The sequence below is a fragment of the Nycticebus coucang genome, chromosome 8, assembly GCF_027406575.1.
Source record: "Nycticebus coucang isolate mNycCou1 chromosome 8, mNycCou1.pri, whole genome shotgun sequence".
NCBI lineage: Eukaryota > Metazoa > Chordata > Mammalia > Primates > Lorisidae > Nycticebus > Nycticebus coucang.
Window position 1 is genome coordinate 23495380 of NC_069787.1, and position 15943 is coordinate 23511322.

The 15943-nt window shown below is 36.9% G+C and overlaps 2 pseudogenes; both read right to left on the bottom strand.

Annotated features, from left to right (window-relative positions):
* Window positions 1-3522: 3522 nt before the first annotated feature.
* Window positions 3523-4507, bottom strand: LOC128591295 (mitochondrial import inner membrane translocase subunit Tim23-like; annotated as a pseudogene).
* A 1-nt stretch (window position 4508) lies between these two features.
* On the bottom strand, window positions 4509-5259 carry LOC128592640 (transforming acidic coiled-coil-containing protein 1-like; annotated as a pseudogene).
* Window positions 5260-15943: the final 10684 nt, after the last annotated feature.

Consider the following 15943-nt stretch of genomic DNA (forward strand, 5'->3'; position numbering starts at 1 on the left):
AGATATTTAGACTTCATTAGAATAGTTAGAAACGTTTTTAAGAGCTGCATTTGCTGTCTTTGAATTATTTTAACATGGAAGGTCTATCACCTATTTCAGGACTCAAGACCTTACATCAATCTGTGGAAGCAGTATTTCATCATAGTATTTCAATACTTTACATACTTTTAAAAACAATCTCCTTTTTATAAGGATATAGCAAATATAGAAGTGCAAAAAGAATAACTATAGAGCTCCATTTTTTAAACAAAATAGATATCCCTGTGCAATCAGTGCTCAGATAAAAAAAATAAGACATTACCCCATCTTAGAAAACCCACTTGAGCCTATTCAAGGGGCTACTGTTCCCCAACTGGTAACCAGAGACTTCTAGCACCAGACATTTGTTTTACCTATTTTGCCGCTAGATCCACACAATTCGAGTTCTTTTGTGTCCAACTTCGTTTGTTCAAAGTTATGTTTGCTTGATTTTCCTGTTATCACGTTTGTTCTCACTGCTCTCTAGGATTTCACTGTGCATCTGACACTTTTCATCCATGTTACTGTAATATGAATGGACATATGAATCACTTCAGTTTGGGGCTATTATGAACAGTAATGTTATAAATAATATGCTTTTTTATGGAAGAGCCCAGGCATTTATTTTGGTTGCATACTTAAGAATGAACTCACTAGGTCATAGGGTAAACATATGTTTAGCTTTAGTAAATACACATCTTATCAGAGTTTTCTAAGTTTTTTTTTTTTTTTTGGTTTTTTATTTATTTTTATTTTTTTGTTTTACTTATTTCCCATCTAGCTGCAATTTTCAATCCTTTAACAAGGCTCTTTTTACCCCTCCCTTTCTCTCACCCTTCCAGCCTCTAGTGTCCCCTGTCCTACTTTTTATTTCTATGAGATCAACTGTTTTTAGCATCCACATATGCATGAGAACATACGGTGTTTATCTTACTATTCCTGGCCTATTTCACTTAACATGACGTCCTCCAGTTCCAGCATGTACTGCTCATCTGTTTTTGAACACCTAGGTTGAGTCCATATCTTGGCTATTGTGAATAATGCTGGAGTAAACATGGGGTAAACATATATCTTTTATATACTTATTTCTTTCTATTAGCTAAATCAAATGGTAGGTTTATTTTCAGTTTTTTGAGGAATCTTCATACTATTTTTCACAACGTATATACTACATGTATTTCCATGAGTTCCCTTTTCTCCTCATCCTCACCACCACTTGTTAACTTTTTTCTTTTTGATAATAGCCATTATAACTGGGGCTTTGATTTGCCATTTCCCTGGTGATTAGAAATGTTGAGCATTTTTCATATACTTGTTAGCCATTCATATAGCTTTATTGGACAGATGTCTATTCAGATACTTCACTTTTTTTTTTTTTTTTTTTGAGACAGAGTCTCACTTTGTTGCCCCTGGTAGAGTACCATGGTGTCCTAGCTCACAGCAACCTCATTCCTGGACTCAAGTCATCTCTTGTCTCAACCTCCCGGTAGTTGGGACAATCTGCCACATCTCCTGGCTACTTTTAGAGATGGGATCTCACTCTAGCTCAGGCTGGTCCGGAACCTGTGAGCTCAGGCAGTCCACCCACCTCAGCCTCCCAGAGTGCTAGGATTACAGGCATGAGTCACTGTACCTGGTCTTTAATAGAATTATTTGCTTTTATGCTGTTGAGTTCCTTTTGGATATTAACCCTTTGTCAGATGAATGTTTTGCAGATATTTCCCCCCATACTTGCAGGTTGTCTCTTCCCTCTGTTGTTTCCTTTGCAGTGCAGAAGCTTTTTGGTTTTATATCCCCATTTGTCTCTTTTTGCTTTTGTTGCATATACTTATGAAATGCTAGTCTTTAAATGTTTACCCAAGCCAATATCCTGAAGCATTTCTCCTATGTTTTCTTCTAATAGTTTTATATTTTGGACCTTATATTTTTCAATTCATTTTGAATTTTTGTTTACACAAGAGATAAGGATCTAGTTTCATTCTTTTGCATAGGATACCCGGTTTTCCAAGCATCATTTCTTGGAGTTTTTCTGTTTGTTTTGTTTCTGGGGTTTTTTGTTTGTTTGTTTGTTTGTTTTTGTTGTTGTTGTTGTTGTTTGAGACAGTCTTACTCAAAAAGACTGCCCTGGGTAGAGTGCCATGGCATCATGGCTGTCAACAACCTCAAACTCTTGGGCTCCAGTGATCCTCTTGTGTCAGCCTCCCAAGTAGCTAGGATTACAGGTGCCTTCCATGATGCCCAGCTAGTTCTTCTATTTTTAGTAGATACAGGGTCTCAGTTTTGCTCAGGCTGGTCTCAAACTTCTGGGGTCAGCTGATCCACCTGCTTCGGCCTTCCAGAGTGCTGGGATACCATCGGCCCAGCATCATTTCTTTCTTTCTTTTTGTTTTGTTTTGTTTGTTTGTTTTTGCAGTTTGGGGCCTGGGCCAAGTTTGAACCCGCCACCTCCAGTACATGGGGCCGGCATCCTACTCCTTTGAGCCACAGGTGCTGCCCCAGCATCATTTCTTAAAGAGGGTGCCTAGATTTCTTTTGCATTAGTTTGGGTTTAGTGTATAGAAGTGTGCTAATGATTTTTATATGTTGATTTTTGTCCTGCAACTTGATTTCTTTTAGTTCTAAGAGTTTTGGTAAAGTGTTTAGGCTTTTGTATGTGTAAGATCATGTTTTCTAGGGACAATTTGACTTCCTCTTTTCCAATTTGGATGATCTTTATGTTTTCTCTTACCTAATTGTTCTGGCTAGTACTTCCTAAACTATGTTAAATAAGAGTAGTAAAACTGAACATTCATGTCTTGTTCAGAGCTTTTTAGAGGAGCTTTCCATTGTTCCCTATTCAGTATAATGTTAGCCGTAGGTTTGTTGTATGAGAGATGTTTGGAAAGGATCCAGCCATGTATGGCTCTATTTTTCATAGCACATGGCTGTGTACTTTCCTGGACAGCCCGTGTATATGATTTTTATTGTGTTGAGGTACACTGTTTGTATCATGAAGGGATGTTGAATTTTATTAAATGCTTTTTCGATATTGAGATGACGATATGATTTTTGTCCTTCATTCTATAAATGTGATATCACATTTATTGACCTATGTATATATATTTTTTTTAGTTCTATATTTTCACCCTTTATTCAGAATACAGTGCAACATTCCAGTTTCTGATCATTAAATGAATAGACTTGCTGATGTGGTATTGACAAGCCTGATCTGAATTCTGGGAGTCAGTGGTTTTCCAGTTCTGAAGGAGGAGAGAGAACAGTTAAGTACAAGATCTTCTGAAGAGAAGAGACCGTGTGACTCAGTGAGCCACCAAATGGTTTCGGCTTCAACCCACTGGCTGGAAGGAGTGCCAGTCCTGCTCAACCATCCATGATCTTTGTCACAGCAAACCAGAATCTCCAATTTTTCAAACTAATTGTAAGTAGAAGAGAGATTAACTCCAGACTGACTTATAAATTGATCTGAATGACTACTACAGTGTCCTCCATGAGTTGGAAGAATCTTCAGCATGACTGTTGGAGGAAGGAGCTTTCCAGGTGCGCCCAGTTATTATATAGTGCATAGAGGCTGGAAAGTGCTAGTCCAGCCAGACCGCCTCGTGCTACCCCTCGGGGACCACCTATACATTTATACAACATGCCTGTCATGGATCCAGCTGCCACTGTGTTGAGGTCATCTTCTGCACCTTGTGTTTTCTCCATAACACCCAATGCACTATCGAGCAAAGTCAGAACCTGGAGTATGAGCCCAAAGTGCCCCTTGCCTCGTCACCATGTTCAAAATCTGTGCATTTCTTGGTTTGGACCAAGCCACATTCTGAGTTTCCTTCGATCCTAGCCGAAGACCATTCACTGCCCCAAATGCAGCCCCTGTCATGCAGCATCCTCCTGTGGTAAAGAGGGCCAGTTCAAACATACCCCGGGGAGTTGGAAATACTGTCTACTGTAGAAAAGTTCTTATCTGTGCTTCAAGGGAAAAGCAGCAGCAAATGTAAATATCCATGGCTAAGTGTGAAAGTGTGTATAAAAGGGAACCAGAGCTCCTTTTTGCCTATAAACGGGAAAGTTAACAAAAAGCCAAATTATCTCCTTAAATAAAACCACTGATACTGAAAATTGATTAAACAAATGGGCCAGAAAAATATCAGACAGGTGGTAGAAAGGAGATGATCCCAAATAGTACTGAAGCTAGAGAAACCACAAACCCAAACTCAGCAGCCAGTCTAACGGAAGCTGCAGAGAGGGAGTGGGTGGGGGATGCCAGCTGGTCAGGTCACAGACCTCTTGGCACTGTGCAGCTCTCCAGGTCTCTCCCGGGGCTGTTGCATGGGCAGCAGGGTGGGACAGGCAGCAGTAGGAATGTGCTTTTTTTCAGTTTTTTTTTTTTTTTTTTTTTCCTCTGCAGAGGGGCAGTTATTACTGGATAAGGCAAGGTAATTGTGGTCAGGAGAGAAGCAGCCAAATGCAGATCTGTTGAGCTAATGGGCATCTCAGTCACTCTTTCCCAGCTTTGGAATGAGTTCATGACAGATTTTTGTCAGTTCTTCAATTTCTTGGTTCTTCTGCTGAAGGGCCCTTTCCAGGGACTCCACCTTCATCTGCTCTTTCCGGAGTGCAGCGTGGAGAGCTGTACTCTTGGACTTTGCTTTTGTTGGAACCTGAGTGATCTCTTCCCCGGCTTTGTCTGGTTTCCTTCAGCATGAATTTTCAGGGCCTAATATCGCTATTGCTCTTGTCTAACTGGCTAAGTAATCCTGAGCTCATTTTTTCAGAGCTTCATCATTCTTCTTGAATCCTTCCAGGACCTCTTTCATGTTCTCATATCTCCTTAAAGAGATCAGAAAGGGACCTTTCCACAGAGTTCAGGTCAACCGGGGCCTGTTCCTTCTCCACGGTCAGCTGCTGGAAGCTCTTCTGAGAGGTCACATTTGTCCTTGGTTCATCTTCAGTCATTTGAACAATAGTTTTTTCATATTTAGCCATAAGTTTTCTTATCTCCAAGACTTCTTGTTGGGTCTTTTCATGTTTTTTCTTCCATTCATTTGCTTCTGTCTCTTTGGTGATGATCTCTTCTCTGATCAAGGTGAGAACAGCTGTTTTATATGATTCTCTGAGTCAGATCCCATCCAGGGGCCTCTCGTCTCCATAGGACACTGACACAGGGGCCTTCTCTGCAGAGGACTCCAACAGTCCCGGCATGGCAGATCCATCTTCCTCCATCTTCTGGTTTTTGCCTTTCTCTATGCCAGTGGTTCTCAACCTTCCTAATGCCACAACAGGGCCCCTATAGCCTGGGAAATGCTCAGGGGATATACAGAGTTTTTGTATTTTCTTGCATAAAGTCTACATGTATATTTATCTGCTATAATAGCTTTTGCTCATTTTTTGGCTTGCATTGACATATCTTTTTAATCCCTTCACTTTCAGTTTGTTTCTTTTCAAATGAAGGGGGTTTCTTATAGACAGTATATAGTTAGATCTTGTTTTTTCTTTTTAAAATCCATTCACCTAGTTTATATCTTTTAATAGGGGAATTTAAACCTTTACGTTAAAGGTTGTTATTGATAGGTGTGGGCTTATTCCTATTATTTTGTTATTTTCTGGTTGTTTTACATATTCTTTTCTTCTCCTCACTGTTTTTTATAATTTAGTGGTCTTCTGGAGTGATGGGGTTTGATTCCTTTCTCTTTCTCATTTGTGTATCTGCTTTACCAATGAGTTTCATTCTTCTACATGTATTCATGATGGTAGTCATCCTTATTTTTCATCCAGATGTATGATTCTTAAATATTTCTTATAGAAGCAATCTAATATGATGAAGATTTTCTTACGTGTGACTTGGTGCTCTTATCTTACTGCTTTTAAAATTCTTTGTCTTTTATTTTGGACACTTTGACTACAATGTGTCTTGAAGAGGACCTCTTTAATTGGATCTATTTGGGGATTTTTCAAGCTTTTTAGATCTTGATGCCTATTTCTCTCCCAAGACTTAGAATGTTTACAACTATTATTAAATAAGACTTCTATGCATTTTCTATCATGTTTCTAGAATTCCCATAATATGAATATTTCTCTCCTTATTGTTCCATCAGTGTATAGGCTGTTTATTCATTTTTGTTTAGTTGTTTTTTTTTTTTTTTTGTCCTAACTAGATTATTTCAAAAGACCTGTCTTCAAGTTTAGAAATTTTCTCTTCTCTTTGATTAGACTATTATTGATAGTCTCAATTATATATTTTATTTCATTCATTGATTTTTCAACTCCAAGATTTCTGTGTGGTTCTCCTACATAATACCTGTTGAATTTCTCATTCAGATCATGAATTCTTTCCCTGATTTCACTGAATCTGTATCTCGTTAAATTTCTTCCAGACCATTGTTTTGTATTTCTTTTCATGCATTTCACTACTTCAGGGTCTCTTGCTAGAGGATTATTATGTTCTTTTGGAGATGTAATTTCTCTACTTTTTCATGTTTTTTGCATCCCTACATTGTTATCTACAGAGTAGCTTTCATAGTGAAATACTTTTTTATTGTAGATGCATCTATGGTGTTAAATAGTGTACTTTGACTTCAGTTATGGCTGGACACAGTAGTATAGTTTCAGCAAAAGTCTCTGGACAAGCCAGTCATCAGGCCCCTTATGGGGGAAGAAGGGAATGGGTGGAGTTGCCTGAAACAGTGATCCTTGGCAAGATGGTCCTTGGATCCCTGGAGAAAGGCACACAGGCCACCAGATCATAGGCCCTTGGGGGTGGCATGTGGGTACTTGGCTCTGTATCTGGAGTGTGTGGAGTTGCCATTAAAGACAAACCTCAGGGCTCGGCACCCATAGCTTGGTGGTTAGGGTGCTGCCCACATACACCAGGGCTGGTGGGTTCGAACCCAGCCTGGACCTACTAAACAACAATGACAATTGCAACAAAAAATAGCCAGGCATCATTGAAGGCATCTGTAGTCCCAGCTACTTAGGAGGCTAAGGCAAGAGAATCACTTAAGCTCAAGTGTTTGAGGTTGCTGTGAGCTGTGATGCCACAGCACTCTACTGAGGGCAACACAATGAGACTCTTTCTAAATAAAGACAAACCCTAGGCGGTCAGCTTTTAGGCTCTGGGAAACACATACGTTGGCTACCTCTGTATTTGGGGTTGCCTCTCTACCATGCTGGACTGCCTGTTCTTTGGGTTAAACACCTCTCAGTGCCAGGTGCTGCATGGATATTACTGCTGAGTTTATGATGGCACTCTTGCATCCATCTGGGATTGTGCCTGTGACTCTACAGCCTTATGCAGGGGTGTGGCAAGATGATGTAAGGGCTTTCGGTAGGTGGATATGCAGGGGCACTGGGCTCCTGGGCAGAATATCTCATATTTATTAACCTTTTGGGTAACACTTGATCAACTTCTAGTTCAAGTCTTTTGCCCATTTTCTCCTAGCGAATTGTTGAGGTTATCGTGTGTTCTGGTTCCTGGATCTTTTATTTATGTTCTGTAAATATCTTTTTCCACTTTTTTATGCTTTAAATGGTATTTTTTGATAAATAGAAGTTCTTTGAGTGTTATCCAAATTGTCTTTTTTAGAACAGCACTTTTTATATTTTTAAGAAATCTTTACTTGCCAGAGTAAATATGGTTTTACTTAAAGTTTTCTTTCACATTTGGATGCATAATTAAGCTAGAATTATGTGTTAAATGCTGGTCAAGATTCACTTTATCCCATTTGAAAATCTAATCCTACACAGATTTTGTTCTAATTACTTGGACTATTTACTGTTAAACTGAAGTCTTTTTTCCTATTTTGTAAAAGGACAAATGTTTACAAAAATGAAATCACATTTTACTTATACTTTATATTTTATATTCCAATTAACATTTTATAATGGACTTCACTAAAATATAAATCTGTTATCATTTTTCATAGTTCTATAATCTATTCAGTGGCTCTATAACAATTCATTTTCTATCGATATTCAAGTCAGCCCAAATCATTCAGTATCATAATCAGTACTGTGAAAGTGATCTTTGAATTTATAGCTCTGCATATTTAAAAATCATTTATGTTCAATACCATTAAGAATTTGAGTATTCACATTTTAAGGCTTTTGATCAAAAGTGGCTATATTATAAAGCTTAATCTTCATAAGACCTTCGTATATGCAAACTCTTTCAAGGGTATGTGCCAAAATTTTTATTGATAATTCTGTATTTTTTAGTAGTGATTGAGAGAGGTCATTACCTTCCACCTTTGCCGCATATGGTATCATCAATTGGAAGTATCATTTAAAGGACCAATGGTTGCTTTTAGTGTAATCTATCTTTGGTTTGGTAAATCCAGTGGTTGCTGTGCACTATTTTTATTGTCCAACTTGGTGTTTATTAATGGAAAGAAGAGCTTAGCTTGCCAGTGAGGTAAAGAGTGGCTCTCTAAAGACTTTAGGTAATAATTTTTTTATTGATCTTTATAATAAAAAATGCCATCCATTTCAATCCCAAATTAAGAAGGAAATAGTACATACTATTTCCTTATACTTATACTTATTCCATACTATGTCATTTTCTTGTGACACAATAAGTATTTAGAGGTGTGTGTGTGACAAAGGAGCAAAATTATTTTAAAATGCAATCTACTATTTTGGAATTCAAAGTGATGTAAATTTGATTTAAAAGGAAAGTTAAGCTCAAACTACTGCACCATCTGCTTCTGTTGCCACTTTATGTCTTTACCCATAAGTTTTTACTATGGAATTTTTTTTTCCCAGGCAGAAAAAAGATGAAAAAAGAAGTTGTAAGTATTTCTAGCCATGTTTTGCTGAGAGGTGATAATTATGGCATCATCTTATCTAGTATTTTTGTTTAAATCCTTAAATTCTTTATTTGATCTCTATCACTGAGTAGTCACAAAAAAATGATAAAACTTCTCTCTGACTCATTTAAAACAGGTATTGCAGCTACCTTTTCACTTAAAACTCTGAGAAGTAATAATTTAAATTGTGGAAGCCTCATTAATAAAAAGGGCATTGCAGAAATCATTAGTATGGAATGTCAATTCAAAAGCTACTTGATTCATACAGTATTTTGATTCTTGCTCCTCCTTCATACTTACCAAAATATAAATTTCCAAGTTGGTGACTTTTTTTGCTTTTAAATAACTTTTTCTCCTTGATGAGTTTATGCATATTACCCTTTAACACAACAGCTTGTTGGCCATTTATGCAAGAAGTAAAAAACACTTTCATGAATACAAATTACTCATTTTTTTAATGTGGGCTTTGACTTTGGTCATAACTTCAGATAATCATTGCTATCTACAGATGTTGGGCAGTGCCGTCCATCAGGTTAAACAAACCCTTGAAGGCATCTGGAAATAGCACATCTGAGAATAAGTTTTATGACACCCAGAAAATAACCTTCTTTTCTTTTAATATCTGAAAGTTTCTGAGTAAGGAGAAGTGATTTCCTTTCAGAGCAAAGACCCAACGGATAAAGCAATTCAAATCAGGGGAAGTACTGTAAATAAATACATAAAACTCTTAAGTATTCAAGGGGCTACTTTGGGCATTATCTTTTCTTGCCAGCTGAGCATTTTACTTGTCCTGTTGACTTTCTGCATCAAGTGGAAACAGAAATACTATTTTCCATTTTGCAGCCTAATCCTCTTGTGTGGATAACTTAACTGAATAGGCACTTCTATGAGCTTGGAATGGTGTTGACAATAACAAAAAATATCCTAAACCATATCATTCCTTTCCACAACTAAGAATTATTTTTTAAAATTTCTGAAAACACTACATGTTGAACTTCCTCTAAGGCCTAAGGGTTCTTGATTTATTCTTAAATGATATTGTGAAATATTTCAAACGTACAGGTAAGGATAAATAAAATTATTAAAAAAGAACCCAGTGTATCCACTAGTGAACATTGTCAGTTACTTTTTTCTTCATTAAAGAATTAGATAAGATACAAGCGAGTGCCTCCTGTTAATTCCTCTCTGATCCATGTATGTTTTTATAATTAAGTATATTTATAAGCATTATAAAATATTCTGATTTTTAAATTTTTTCACCTTACAACCTATTTTTTTTTTTATGGTTGGGGATTCATTGAGGGTACAATAAGCCAGGTTACACTGATTGCAATTGTTAGGTAAAGTCCCTTTTGCAATCATGTCTTGCCCCCATAAAGTGTGACACACACCAAGGCCCCACCCCCCTCCCTCCGTCCCTCTCTCTGCTTTTCCTTCTCCCCCCCATGACCTTAATTGTCATTAATTGTCCTCATATCAAAATTGAGTACACAGGATGCATGCTTCTCCATTCTTGTGATGCTTTACTAAGAATAATGTTTTTTTTTTTTTTTTTAACTGGCTAATAATGTATAGTGATCAGGGTAATTATCATCTCAAACATTTATCTTTTATTTGGTAATATCCAGTATCCTTCTAGCTATTTGAAACTATGTAATGCTTTATTAACTATAGTCATCCTCAAATGGTATAGAAAGCTAGAACTTACTCCTCTTATATAGCTGTGATTTTTTTTTTTTCCTATCCTTTAACAAGGCTCTTTTTACCCCTCCTTTTCTCTCACCCTTCTGGCTTCTAGTGTCTTCTGTCCTGCTTTGTACTTCTATGAGATCATCTTTTCTGAGCTTCCACATATGAATGAGAAGACATGGTATTTATCTTTCTGTTCCTGGCTTATTTCACTTAACGTGCTCTGGTTCCATCCATGTTGTCATAAATGACAGAATTTCATTCTTTTTATGGATGAATAGTATTCCATTGTCGATACATACCATATTTTCTTATCCATCTGTTTTTGAAATCAGATCTAGATTTGAAATCTAGGTTGATTTCATATCTTGGCTATTGTAAATACTGCAATAAACATGGGAGGGGAGGCGGCAGGTGTCTCTTTAATATAATGATTTCCCTTCATTTTGGGTAAATTCCCAGTAGCAGGACTGTGGAATAATATAGCAGCTCTCTTTGCAGTTTATTGAGGAACTTCCATTCTGTTCTCCACAGTGGCAGTACTGGATCACTTTTCCACCAACAGTGTGTATGAGTTCTCTTTTCTGTGCATCCTCACCACTATTTATTTTTTGTCTTTTTGATAATAGCATCCTAACTCAGATGACATGATACCTCATTGTGGTTTTGATTTGAATTTTCTGGATTATTAGTGTTTGTCATTTTTTCATATATATATTTTTTGGCCATTCATGTCGTCTCTTAAGAAACGTCTGCTCAGATCATTTGCCCGTTTTTAAATCAGATGTTTTCCCACAGCTGAGATGTTTGAGTTCCTTGTATGTTCCGTACATCACATTAATCCTGTCAGATATGTAGTTTTCAGATATTTTCTCCCATTCTGCAGGATGTCTTCTCACTCTGTTGATTGTTGCCTTTGCTAAATAGAAGTTTTTTAGTCTGATATCCCATTTGTTTACTTTTGCTTTTATTGACTATGCTTATTCATAAAATGTCCCAGACCAACATCCTGAAGCACTTCTTCTATTTCCTTCTGGTAGTTTTGTGGTTCCAGGTCTTACATTAAGGTCTTTGATCCATTCTGAGTTGATTTTTCTAATGAGGGAGAAGTAGCAATCTAGTTTCATTCTTTTGCATATGGATATCCAGTTTCCCCAGCACCATTTATTAAAGACATTCTCCTTTCCTCAATGAGTGTTTCTGGCAACTTTGTTGAAAAGTCATTGGCTGTAGATGGGGGCTAATTTCTGGGTTCTCTACTCTGTTTCATTAGCCTGTGTATAGGGTATATTATACTTCTACTTATGCACTTTGCTTAGGTTTCTTGGTGTTAAATGATATCACAATCTATACTATTTATTCATTCTCATATTTATAGAGCTAAGTTTCCAATATTTTGCTATCACAGGTGTATGTGAATAAGGAAACAGATGGAGTTACTCCAGTAGATAGGTATCAGCATCTTCAACTTAAGAAATACTGCCAAATTAGAAATATCACTGATCAGTGGGGTTGTATTTCTCCTCATTTCTTAATGATTCCACAGTTTCTACTGAGATCAGCTCTTATTACTTCTAAAGGGAGAACTAAAGAGAAAAAGTACTCAGTACTTTTAAAAGGAAAAGACTGTGCCTTTTTGTTTTCTGGAGACCCTTAAGATTTTTCTCTTTTCTTTTGTTTTTTTAAGAATTTGCAAATAGGTCTCAGTGGTTGTCTTTATTCTGTTTAGAAATCATTAACCTAATGGACTGAGTTGAGTTTCTCCACTAGTTTTGTTTGTTTTTTTTGTGAGGTTTTTGTTTATTCTTTGAGAACAGTCTTTGTTGCCTGAGCTACAGTACCATGGTGTCAGCTTAGCTCATGGCAACCTCAAACTCCTAGGCTCAAGCAATCCTCTTATCTCAGCCTCCCGAGTAGTTGAGACAACAGGTGCCCACTATGATGCCCAGATAATTTTTCTGTTTTTAGTAGAGATAGAATCTCACTCTTGCTCATGCTGGTCTCAAATTCCTGAGCTCAAGCAATCCTCCCACTTCAGCCTCCCAGAGTGTTAGGATTATGTGGGAGAGGTCTGAGACCTGCCTTTGCCACTTTTTGAAAAATTCTTTGTCATTGTCTCTTCAGCAGTTGTGAGTCATTCTTTTCTCTCCTTTTAATACTCCAAATAAACGTATGTTTGGAATTCTGTTGTATCCTTCATGTCTCCTATGTTCATTTTAATATTTTGAAATTTAAAAAGTAGAGTACAAATAGTGTTCATTGTACCCCTCAAGTTTTTATCCCACATTTCTCCTCCTGCTCCCCTCCCCTCCCAAACCCATTGGACAAGGTTTCCAATGTCCTTTATATCTCTTGGTGCCCAGGAATGGAAATCCTATGTTCATTTTCTTTTAGTTTTATTTTCTATGCTTCAGTTTGGATAACTTTTATGGATTCATCATCAACATTCACTATTTTACAGTTTCAAGTCCGTTAAACTAATTCAATGTATGATCAATTTCTAAGATATCTGATTGCCATATTTAAATTTTTCATCAGTCTTTTCATCTGTCGATCTTCTCTGTACTGTAGGTATTTTTAAATCATTATTTTCTAACTCCATTATCTGGATCATCTATGAATTCACTTCCACTGTGTTTTGACATCTAGTACTGCCCAAATGTTTGCCAGACATTGCATATAAAGGAATATTTATAGAGATCACAAGTGATATTTTCTTCTGAAGACAGTTCCCTTTTCCTCTGTAGAAGGAAGTAGGAGGAGACTGTTACCTCAGTCCAAGCAGAGATGAGCTACTTGGGGCCACACTGCACTCCTATTAACCGTGCTTCATTCCTCTTCCTAGGCCATAGTTCTTCTATGCTTACTTGTGAACCTGACGTTTTATACCTAAAGAATACCAGAAGATTCAAAGCTACTTTGGGGCATTTGAGCTTAGTTCTTTAGCATCCCATTTCCAAAGATTCAAAGTTTGGGAAATATTTTGAAAGGGAAGGTAGTTATACATTTAAGAGAGAGACTCCTTTCTCCAATTTGTCTTGTTATCACTTCAAGATTATTAGAAATTTCACTGTAACTATAGGAGCCTTTCATCCTAGTTACCCTGCCTTCCACATACACCCCAGAACTCAATATCATGGAGGGAAAATAGTTGCATTGGAATTGCCTCAAATTTCCCATCTATCAGGCAGGATTAGTCACCTGCCAGAAGTCAAGTTTAGTTTTCCTCTAAGAGAGACAGTTTGGCTCCAGCCCCATCCCATCCACAGCTAAAAGCAGCAAATATCTCAAGAGAATATATGGCTGATGATTATCAACTCACCCTCACCCCAGAATTCCAACTTGTCTTTGTTACTTCTCTATCTCCCCAGTATCTTTAAACATGTGACTTTGGTAACCTACTCAGCTTTTCCTATGTGTTGCACTAGGAGTGCTGGCCTGCTGCCAATTCCATCTTACCTGGAAGCAAAAGCATTCACTCTCAAATTTGAGAGGTCAGAAGGTTAGGATAAACACTTTACAACTGCCTTTCAGTGACCTCCCACCATCAAAACCATATGTTAATCTCAAAAAAGGTGAATATTATAAAAGAAGAGTTAAATAACTCTTGATTTACTCAAATTTAAAAAAATTTTGATTTTAAAATTTTAAATTTCTTCACATTTAAAATTTGAAATCTACTCTTGCCCCAGACGTTTACTTCTAATAAATCTGACAAAAGATCTGTATCTGATTTATATTTAATATATAAATACAACTGAAGATAACTTCATTTTTATTTGGGGAAAGGTTTTGGACAGATACATTAATAAGCACGTGAAAAAGTGCTTATTTATTCATCAAGTAAAAACAAAAGTTACCACAGTAAGCCTATCATAAGGCTAAAATTAAAAGAGCAACACTAATAAATATTGGTGGTAATATGGAACCGATTGAAATCTTTTTAAAAAAATTTTGAATTAATACAAGGATACATACAATTAGGTTACATTTTCATTTGTTGTAAGGTAATGTCTGAGTTGTAGTTGAGTCCTTCACCTAGAAAGTAGCCATATACCCCTACATTGAACCCATTAGATGGGAACTTATCAAATCCCCTCCCTCGCCCCTCCCAGTCCCCTTCTTGAGTTTAATTTTCTCTCACGTGGGTCTATATTTGTTGATCTACTAGTTTTGATGTACTATTGAGTACATGGCATACTTGTTTTTCCTTTCTTGAGGTACATAGGAGATGGTTGTCCACATTCATCTAGGTAAACACAAAGGTGGCAAAGTCTTCATCTTTTATAGTTTAGTATTTCATGGTATGCATATGCCACAGTTTATTAACATTAACCTTATAGCTTGAAGTTAAAAATTAAAAAAAAAAAAACATGAGTAGAAATCAACAAAAGAACCTTGGCAACGTGAAAATTCAAATCAGATCACCTCCCCAAGGGGTTACAATGGAACTATAGCAGAAAATGCTATACACAAATTGTTGAAATTCCAGAAATGGAATTCAAAATTTGGATAGCTAATAAGATGAATGGAAGAGAAAATGAAGAACTAAGTCCAAAAATTGTCTCAAGAAATCAATGAAATTAAAATCAAAGTCACCAAGAAAGGGTATAGCAGAGTTTAACAAATTGAGAGTCATTCTAGAATTTTTAAACCACAAAGTTTCAGCAACACATTTGAACTTTTTATACATAATTTAAGAGTGAAAGATCACATATTTGGGGGAAAGATTTATGGAAGAAAAAGTATCCAATGTACTCAGTCCTAGTATGAAGCTGATTTATAGCTTTCATATGAAGGCCATAACCCAACTGTAGCACAAGAATATGGGGAAAGGGCCAAGGGAGGGGAGAGGGAAGGTTGGGGTGGAGGGAGGGTAATTGGTGGGGCCACACCTACGGTGCATCTTAGAATGGATACAGGCGAAACTTACTAAATGCAGAATACAAATGTCTTCATACAATAACTAAGAAAATGCCATGAAGACTCGGTTAAACAGTTTGATGAAAATATTTCAGATTGTATATGAAACCAGCACATTGTACCCCTTGATTGCACTAATATACACAGCTATGATTTAATAATAAAAAAAATAAATAAAATAAACACAAATGTTAAAGTATCTTGTGGGTTGGAGGCAAGATGGTTGAGTAGAGTCATCAGTCAATAGAATGTCTCAGAAGAAAAAGTTTCAGTTGAAAAAGCGGTACCCAGGTGTAATTCTGAGGGGAGAGTCCCAGAACCTACCTCACATCCCATGAGAAGAAGTAATGTATCAGAAAAAGAAGCAAGATTTCAACAGAGCTGGACCTCTGAATAATTTGGAGCCCCATAGAAAGGAGAGGAGGGTATTTTTGCTCCCCTCACACCTCTGGACCTCTGATGGCACCTGAACTATGAGCTCCTGTTCCCCTGCAAGTCCAAACTCTGCCATC